This window comes from Panthera uncia (assembly GCF_023721935.1).
Source record: "Panthera uncia isolate 11264 chromosome E2 unlocalized genomic scaffold, Puncia_PCG_1.0 HiC_scaffold_20, whole genome shotgun sequence".
Taxonomy (NCBI): domain Eukaryota; kingdom Metazoa; phylum Chordata; class Mammalia; order Carnivora; family Felidae; genus Panthera; species Panthera uncia.
This window is the reverse complement of record NW_026057589.1, coordinates 22,553,458-22,562,786: the sequence shown is the minus strand read 5'-3', so window position 1 is coordinate 22,562,786 and position 9,329 is coordinate 22,553,458. Positions and strand designations below refer to the sequence as shown.

The 9,329-nt window shown below is 58.2% G+C and overlaps 1 protein-coding gene and 2 non-coding genes across 3 annotated transcripts in view; 2 read left to right on the top strand and 1 right to left on the bottom strand.

Moving 5' to 3' along the window:
* The first annotated feature begins 2,504 nt into the window (after positions 1 to 2,504).
* The window catches only part of CE2H16orf74 (chromosome E2 C16orf74 homolog), a 30,952-nt gene continuing 24,127 nt past the window's right edge, over positions 2,505 to 9,329 (top strand). The window contains exon 1 of the mRNA XM_049622615.1: positions 2,505 to 2,700. The gene's annotated coding sequence lies outside the window, so the exon portion shown is untranslated. The remainder of the gene's footprint in view (positions 2,701 to 9,329) is intronic.
* Positions 4,501 to 4,573, top strand: TRNAE-CUC (transfer RNA glutamic acid (anticodon CUC)). The gene has a single exon. It is a non-coding gene; the product is annotated as a tRNA-Glu (tRNA).
* Positions 8,048 to 8,120, bottom strand: TRNAE-CUC (transfer RNA glutamic acid (anticodon CUC)). The gene has a single exon. It is a non-coding gene; the product is annotated as a tRNA-Glu (tRNA).

The following is a 9,329-nucleotide window of genomic DNA, read 5'->3' as shown; positions in this document are numbered from 1 at the left end:
CCTCAGTGCCCATCCCCCACCCACCTCCCTTGTCAACCCTCAGTTTGCTCTCCGTATTTAGGAGTCTCTTATAATTTGCCTTCTTCTCCGTTTTTATCGTAGTTTTCCTTCCCTTCCCCTACGTCCGGCTGTTTCTCAAATTCATCATTTCTTAATATTGTCTAATACCCAGACCCTGTTCCTTTTTCCACTGTTACCTCACAAATACCTTTCCGTGGCAGGTCTGTGCATATCAGGATCTGCACACGTGTCACACACGGCACTTGGTTGATGTGTCCCTAAGTCCCCAGTCTGCCAAGTGGACCCTGCCGTTAGACTCGAGGTTCTCCATGGGAGCAGCCACTGCGTGTCACCTGGGAGTTTTTAGAAAACACCCATACCTGGGCTCTGCCTTCCCTGGGGTGAGCCTGGGCCTGGGTGTTTGCCTTATGCATTTTCATTTATCTGCTTGTTCACCTCCCCGCCCCCGGGAACCGCTGGAATCCACTCAGGGGATGAGCAGGTGATTGCGCCCCCCAGTGGACAGGTGTGTAGCTGTCACAAGTTGCAAAGGGGGAGGTGATGCTAGTGGGATCCAGGGGGTGACGGCCAGGGATGCCGTTCAGTATCCCGCAGTGCCCAGGACGGCCCCCACGACAGAGAATGACCCAGCCCCAGAAGGATGTCAATGTCAAGTGCAGACCCTGATCGGTTCGGACACACTGAAGCACAACCCCTCCTGTTCCCCAGGGAGGGGGGGGGGGGTGCGGCGCAGGGGGAGGGAGGGGGAGCCGGGCGGGGGAGGAGCAAGTTAAACTGGATTGTTTGCATTCCTCACCTCAACCCTTGCTGTTGACAAAACGCATCCTCCTGGCCGCCTCTCAGTAGCAACCCCCAACCTCCCGCCCTGAATGGGGACAAAGTCTCTCCCGCGGCCCACTAGCTAGCCTGTGCCGCAGCCCCCTGGGGAAATGGAGAGAGCATCAGTGTCTCCCCCTCGCAGGGCCTGTCCTGAGCAGGTGATGACGTGGGGGTTTCGTGCATAGGTGACGCCGTCACTGACAGTGATCCTACACACTGGGGTTCCCCGGTGCCTGACGCAGAGTAAGTGCTCCAAAAGGTTTTGTGGACACGAATAGATCCCCATTTGTCCCTTGTGGAAACCGAGGCCCGGAAATGCTGATCTCACAACGAGCATCCGTTCAGCCGGCTGAGGACTTCTCTGCCTGCTGGAAAGGCCTCGCTGGTCTCCACCTGGCAGGAACAAGGCCCTGGTGGCTGTGCCCACCGTCCCCAGGGCCTCCCCCACACCTGTGTTGCCACCATTGAAGGAGACAATTCCGAGCAGCCCTGCCCCACAGCTCACAGCCAGGACACAGACCCTGGGCAGCCCACCTTCCCTCCCAGTGGGGACCCATGGAAGGAGCATCCTGTCCCTGACCCTGCCCCCTTCTGTCCTTTCGGGAGGGGAACAGGATACATTTCTACCTGTCACTCCTGACTTTGATACAAAAAGATTGCAGCATTTTTAGGAATGACTCAAAGGGCGAACACAGCTAGGATGCTGACTCTATTTCCTGCAACTCAATTCTTTCCTGCTTTCGCCAAGGGAGTGTCACTGTCCTGCTCTGTGACTCAGTTTCCCCTTCCAAGCCTCCAGAAGTACACACAGCACAGGGTGTGGAGACCTTGGGCGTGTTAGAAGGAGCTGGCATGAGGGACTTCTGCAGGGACAGAAAGAACCCATGGGAGGGGACGCTTTTGTTCCTCCTGGCTAGCTGGGTGGGTGCCAGCCGAGACCTCCACACCAGGGAGCCTCCTAAGAAACCCATTTGGATAAAAGATCTCTGTACCCACCGGGAGGGGAACTGGGGAGTTACTCCCAGCTGGGTATCAGCAAATATCTGAAGCTGTCACCTCCAGAGGTGAAGAGTGATAGCGCGGGCAGAGAGCAGAGGGGCCAGACCCCGACACCAGGGAGGCTTCCTTTTGATCACGAGGGCCATCCGAGGCCCCGTAGCTCCCCTAAGACGTGGGGGCACGTTGCTTACTTGTCCCCAGGGCCCCGCGCAGGGGTAGGGGACTGGGGATGGCGGGATGTTGGAGCCTCCCCTCCCTGCAGCCGGGCGACGGGGCCGACTCGAGTATGACCACACGGTACGGGGTGACCCCGGAGCCCCTCTCCACACACCGCCGCCGCCCCCCCTCCCCCCCGGGCAGGGGTGCACGGCTTCAGGGAGCTTGGCACCCAGCCCCGGGGAGGGGCCCACACTTTCCTTGGGCCCCACCCTCCTCCTCCTCCTCCTCCTCCTCCGGGCAGGGCGAGAGGAAACTGAAGCGGGAGGCCGGAGGCGCGGGCGCCGGGCGCGCCCCTGGCACGGTCGGCTGGAGGCGGTGGGCGGGCCTGCTCCGCCCCCGCGCCCGGGCCGAGCGATCCGGCGCCCGCGGGCGGGGCGGGGCTGCGGGCGGCACCGCCCCGAGGGGCCGGGGAGGGGAGGGGGGGCGGGAGGCGTGCTCGCGGCGGCGGCGGCGGCGGCCAGGAGCGCCGGCCGGGGCGGAGCGGGGACCCCAGTGCGCTACCCGGCCCGGGCCATGACCCCCGCTGCTCTCTCTTGCAGGCTCGTCGCCGCGGCCCCCGGAGCCCGGCCGCCGCCGCCACCAGCGCCCGGGTGGGCCCCGTGCGCCCCGGGCGCGGCTCCGCAGTGAGCCCCCCAGGAAGCGGTGAGTGCCCCGCGCTGCCCGCCCACCCCTTCCAGTGGACGCCGCGGTCCCCGAGAGCCGCAGTCCCCCGAGCGGCGTCCACGCCCCGCCGGCTCCCGCGGCGGGAAGGGCGCGCCCGGGGAGGCCAGAGGGTCCCCGGGGGCGGTGGGGGGAGGGGGGCGGGGAACCCTCGCGGGCCCGGACGTCCCCCTAACTTCTCGCAGACTTTTCTGCGGACACGCGGGCTGGGGCAGAGTTGGGCCCCTCTGGCCGTGTTGCAACTTACACGGGGCGGGTGGGGGGTGTGTCCGCGCGTGGCCGCCTCTGGCCCCCCACTCTCCAGCCGACACCCCGCGCTGTCACGAGTTCCTCGGGAATGGGCCAGACCGCCATTCCTCAGAGCTGGAAAGGAACCCAGCCGGGGGTGGGGGCAGGAGGCCTCGAGAGGAACCATTTCCCCTCGATCGAGTATTTCAAACTATATTATTTATGAGCCGCCTCACTTAGGGGCCCCCTCGGCTCCCAGGGCATCAAAGCAGGTTTGCAACCGCAAAGGGCGACCAGTGTGAACGCAACGCGCGCCTTCTCCGGGCAGGCAGAGCTCAGCGGAACCCGGGGAGGCTCTCATTAAGGGAGACCCGCAGCTCCGCTCGCTCGGCCGCGTGGGGGGCGGGGTCAAGGGCGGTCGGACTGTCCCGCGGCGCCGGGCTCTGGGGCCTGGGTGGAACCCACAGCAGGGTCAGCCTGTGCCGGCTGAGCAGCCAGAGGGGAGATGGAAGGCAGCGGGGTGAGGGCACTTCTGAGATCGTGCAGCCTTTGTGGGACGAACGCCCCACTTTACAGATGAGGAAGCTGAGGCTCAGAGAGGCGCGGCTGGACTGGCAGGCCCTGGTGTTTCCTGCCCAGCCCCCAAGGATCCCTGCACCAGCCCTCCCACTTACCTTGTCCAGGCCACACCCACCTTGGGTTCTTCGTCCCCACCCTGGGTACCGGTTCCTCCGGATGGATGGCAGGGTGGGAGGGAGGGAGGGAAGCAGTGTATTTATGGAAAGACTTAATCCCTCTGCAAGCCCCAAGGAGGCTGAAAGCTTCACCACCTAATCTCCTCTCCCTGGAAGCCCTTGCTGGTGGGGTGCAACTCAGTGGGCGCTGAGCCGCAGTTTAGGTCCCCTCTGAGGACTTGAGCCTGGAACTTGCCCTCAGCCGGCATGGAAAGAGAGCAGTGCTATTGAACATGGAGCGAGCCCCGCCGTCCCAGACCCCGTGGTGGGAGCTGGTCCCATCACCTGTGTTGTTCCTTCTCATCCTCTGACCGGATACTGGTGTTATCCCCATTTTACAGATGAGGACACAGAGGCTTGTGAAGGTCATGGGGCGGGAAAGAGGCAAGGCCAGGCCCCTGGGACCACCAAGTGCAAACCCCCCCCCACCACCACCCATTAAAATATTATCACGGTACAATATACACAGCCACAGTCTTCCCTGGGAGCCAGGGCTGGTTCCTTGTCCCCCACAGGCAGTGCGCATCGTTTACTTTTCTCTTTACACTGAAAACCTTCAGGAGGTGAGCTGGCAGGTACTCACTGCTGTGGGCTGGTAGTTTGTGGCTCCTGTCATCAAGGCTGCTGGAAAGAAACAATTGCTTGGGGCGCCTGGGTGGCTCAGTCAGTTGAGCGTCCGGCTTTGGCTCAGGTCACGATCTCTGGTTTGTGAGTTCGAGCCCCACGTCGGGCTCTGTGCTGACAGCTCAGAGCCTGGAGCCTGCTTCAGATTCTGTGTCTCCCTCTCTCTCTCTCTCAAAAATAAACATAAAAATGGGGCGCCTGGCTAGCTCAGGTGGTAGAGCATGAGACTCTCGATCTCAGGGTTGTGAGTTCAAGCCCCATGTTGGGTATAGAGAGTACCTAAATATAAAATTAAAAAAAAAAAAAAAAAAAAAATTTTTTTTAAACAAACAGTTGCGTGTTTTGGGGGGCACCTGGCTGGCTCAGTCAGAAGAGCAAATGATTCTTGATCTCAAGGTTGTGAGTTCGAGCCCCACCATGGGTGTGGAGCTTACTTAAAAAAAAATGTTTTTAATTGCATGTTTTTTATTTTAATGATTATTTATTTTGAGAGAGAAAGGCAGGGAGAAAGGGAGAGAGAATCCCAAGCAGGCTCTGCACTGTCAGGGCAGAGTCTGATGTGGGGCTCAGACCCACGCACTGTGAGATCATGACATGCCTGGGTCGAAATCAGGAATCGGATGCTCAGCTGACTAAGCCACCCAGGCGCCCTTTTAATCACATGTTTTAAAATTAACCCGTGGTTCATTAACCATTATCTTGACTTCTAACAGCATACTTCTTATTTTGAAATAAACACTTTTATTGGCATATGACATTTGAAAAGGTACGCAAACCATAAGCATTGAACTTGACCACACAGAGGCCCGAGCAGGCAGTGGGCAAGTATTTTGCTCAAAGTTACACGGTCAATCACAGGGAAGCACCCTGTGCCGGGACAGAATAGTAGCTGGCAGTGTCAGTGTGTGCCCTGCCCCCCATCCTCTCTCACTTGCTGCTGGCCCCTGGCAGCTGTCCCCGGGCTCTCTGTCCCCGCGCTGTCTCTCGGAGAGGAGCTCACAGCCTCCTGCAGGCCCGCGGGCAAAGGCCAGGAGATGTTCATGTTTTGCACTCTGTGTACCAGGATGGGAGGCGTGTTAATGCTCGTAGCATCTGTTCCCGGCACAGACCCTCTGGCTGGAATTGCAGGAATTCTAAGCCTGTGACAAAAAGAAAGTGCCTTTTCTAAAGAAGGAAGAAAACCAAGATGTTCCCTGTGCCTACGGGGAGCCCAGCGTGCCCAGCCTGTTCGTATCTGCTCCCCTGTGTTTGCAACACGGACCCAGGTGTGGACAGCTTGCCCAGGTCCCCCCAACCCCCCACCCCCGCTGGCTGGGAGCGGCACCTGGTTCCCTCCTGCCGTGGGCCCACCCACTTGGGCAGAGTGTCGCATTCCTCAGCTATGATGCTTCCCCCTTGCCCCCTCCCTGGGCTTCAGGTGAGGTCTTTGTTCAGGAGGCGCCACCTCGAGAGGGTTATTCTGATCTCTTCCGGGAGGTGGCTCTGCAGAGACCAGGGTCAGACTTCCAGCTGGACTCTGCCTTTCACTCACTTTCCCTCTCTGGGTCTCCGTGTCCTCATCTGGGAGACCCATGTTAGAACGACGGCCGCCTCTGTGTCGAGCTGCCGGCTCTCGCAAATAAGAATTCGGGATGCCCGTGGCTGCCTCTGTCGGTGGAGCGTGTGCCTCCTGATCTTGGGGTCACGAGTTCGAGCCCCACATTGGGGGTAGAGATTACTTAAACTCTTTTTTACTGTTACTGTTTTAATTTCATTTTTTTAATTAAAAAGGTGTTTTAATGTTTATTCACCTTTGAGAGAGAGAGAGAGAGAGAGAGCATGGGGAGGAGACGGGCAGAGAGAGGGAGACACAGAATCCGAAGCAGGCTCCAGGCTCTGAGCTGTCAGCACCGAGCCCGACGCGGGGCTCGAACCCAGGAGCCGCGAGATCGTAGCCTGAGCCAAAGTTGAACTTAACTGAATGAGCCACCCAGGCACCCCTATTTTTTATTTTTTTAATTTTAGAGAGAGGCAGAATTGCGAGCAGGGGAGAGGGGTAGGGACAGAGAGAGAATTTTAAGCAGGTTCCATGCTCAGCACAGAGCCCAACACGGGGCTCAATCCCACTGCCCTGGGATGGTGACCCGAGCCGAAATAACAGTCAGATGCTCAATTGACTGAGTCACCCAGGTGCCCCCAAAATAAAATTTTTAAGGGGCACCTGGCTGGCTTAGTTGGTAGAGCATGGGACTCTTAATCCCAGCATTGTGAGTTCAAGTCCCACATTGGATGTGGTGGCTCAGTCGGTTAAGCGTCCGACTTCGGCTCAGGTCATGATCTCACAGTTTTGTGGGTTCAAGCCCCGCGTCTGGCTCTGTGCTGACAGCTCAGAGCCTGGAGCCTGCTTTGGATTCTGTGTCTCTTGGCCTCTCCCCCACTCACGCTCTCTCTCTCAAAAATAAGCATTTTAAAAAAAGAAAAGACAATCTTTAAAAAAAAAAAAAAAAAACCAGGATGCCCAGTTAGTTTTCAATTGCAGATAAATGATGAAGGATTTTTAATATGAGTATGTCCCATGCCGTAATTGGACACTCTATATTTTATCAGGAACCGTTTATCTACGGCCACTTCCAACCCTACACCTGTATGATTCACTCCAGAAAGATTTTATCTCCCCCTCTAGAGCCCGGCTTCTGAGCTGCAAAAGTAGGAACTGAAGGGAATCAGCAGACAGACCCCCAGGGGCCAGCCTTCTAGAAGTAGGCACCTCCCCGCCCGCTCGGGCCCCGCAGCCAGCCGGCGCCTTAATTTTTCTTCTCTGTGCAGAGAACAAACCGGTTGACTTTTCCCTTTGCAAACCCGTAGGTGAGCCGGCAGGCACTCACTGCTGTGGGCCGGTGGTAGTGTCTTGAAGGCTGCTGTGAAAACAGGCACAGACAACTTGGCCAAGCGTGTCCTTGCCCTGGAGATGCTCATGGTTTCAGAGAACGCCGTGTGGTGTGCAAAGAGCTGATCCCCATCTATCTTGATGGCGCAGAGGAGGGACAGGCCCCCCCCCCCCCCCACCGCGGGAGGAAGGAAGTTTGTATCATTGCCTGTCCCTGTTGTGGCCGTTTGGCGTAGGGGGATTTTTATGCCTGGGTGCAAGAAAGAACCTGTTCTACTTCAAGCTGTTGTGCAAATAATTAACAATCTGATATTTCCAAGGGAACATAAACAGCCCGATTCAAGATGAAAGGGAGGTTTTTCACACTCCTGCAAAAGTGTGAAAGAGAGAACATTTATACCTAAACTAGCCTGACTGCACTTGGAGCCCAGGGGGGGGACCCCTCCCGCTAGATCTCCTTTCTCCCATTAAATCGTTACTTTCTAAAAAATTGTAGGGGTTTTATTTATTTTTGAGAGAGAGACAGAGTGTAAGCGGGGGAGGGGCAGAGAGAGAAGGAGACACAGAATCCGAAGCAGGCCCCGAGCTGTCAGCACAGAGCCCGACGACGCTGGGCTCGAACTCACCAGCTGTGAGATCAGGACCCGAGCCAAAGTCAGACGCTCAACCGACTGAGCCACCCGGGCGCCCCTGAGCGGAGTAATTTTTATAATCATCTCGGCTCACGAATTGGCTTTTTATTTATTTATTTATTAACGTTTATTTACTTTTGAGACAGAGAGACAGAGCATGAACGGGGGAAGGTCAGAGAGAGAGGGAGACACAGAATCTGAAACAGGCTTAATTAAACCTTAATTTTATATTTAGGTACTCTCTATACCCAACATGGGGCTTGAACTCACAACCCTGAGATCGAGAGTCTCATGCTCTACCACCTGAGCTAGCCAGGCGCCCCATTTTTATGTTTATTTTTGAGAGAGAGAGAGAGGGAGACACAGAATCTGAAGCAGGCTCCAGGCTCTGAGCTGTCAGCACAGAGCCCGACGTGGGGCTCGAACTCACAAACCAGAGATCGTGACCTGAGCCAAAGTCGGACGCTCAACCGACTGAGCCACCCAGGCGCCCCAAGACTTGGCTTTTTTAAAAGCGTTCGCTTGATATCAGTCAGCTGTCGTTGCCGTGAGAATGACCGTGAAGGCAGGCCTCCACTCACACAGGTGTAGAATCAAGCTTCAGCCCGTCCCACGCGGGGCCTCTCCCACGCAGCATCTGTGGCCTCTTCCGGGCTGGCCCTCCGCCCCCAGCCCCCACCCCCCACCCCAGACGGAGCGGATCGCCCCGGGGAGCACCTCCTCCTCTGGACCCAGCTCAGGATGCCCCGGGCAGTCTTCTAATGCAGTGCCCTCCTGGGACTGCTCCGTGACAGTGACAGTGACAGTGGCCACCGTCCCTGCGGCTGGTGGCAGGACGCCTGTTTCACAGACCAGGACACAGAGCCTGGGGGGGCCGAACTTCAGACCCTCAGGCTCCGAGAGGGAAGTGCCTTGGCTGAGGTCACACAGCTCTTGGACCCCAGCTCTTCCTCGATCCCCAGGGCCACCCCCCACCTGCCGCCCACCTTCTGTCCCGTGGGGAGGGAGGAGCTGGACGAGGAGAGGCATGGCGGGACGCTGGGATGAGGAACGGCGCTTTGTGAACATTCTGCACCTGGGAATTCTAGAAAGCGGAGACAGAATCGCTGCACGCTGACACGACCCCCAGGTGCCACCTCCGCCTGACCCTGGTGCAGCTTCTTGTCCTGTGTCCCCGCACCAGCTGGGGCCACGCCTGCTTCCCCTGCCTCTTGCCTCCTTGATCGGCTGTTCTTTCATCAACCTCCGTCCCTCCCCACTTCCCTCCCCTTACCCCCTCCTTCCCCTCCTCTTCCCCCCACCTCCCCTTTCCCCTCCCCCTTCCCCTTCTGTTCCCCCCTTATCCCCTCCCTCCATCCCACTCCTCTTCCTCTCCTCCCCCTCCCCCTTCCCCCTCTCTCCCACTTCCCCTCCCCCTTCCCCTCTGTCCCTCCTTATGCCCTCCCTCCATCCCACTCCTCTTCCTCTCCTCCCCCTCCCCCTTCCCCCTCCCTCCCACTTCCCCTCCCCCCTCCCCTCTGTCCCCCC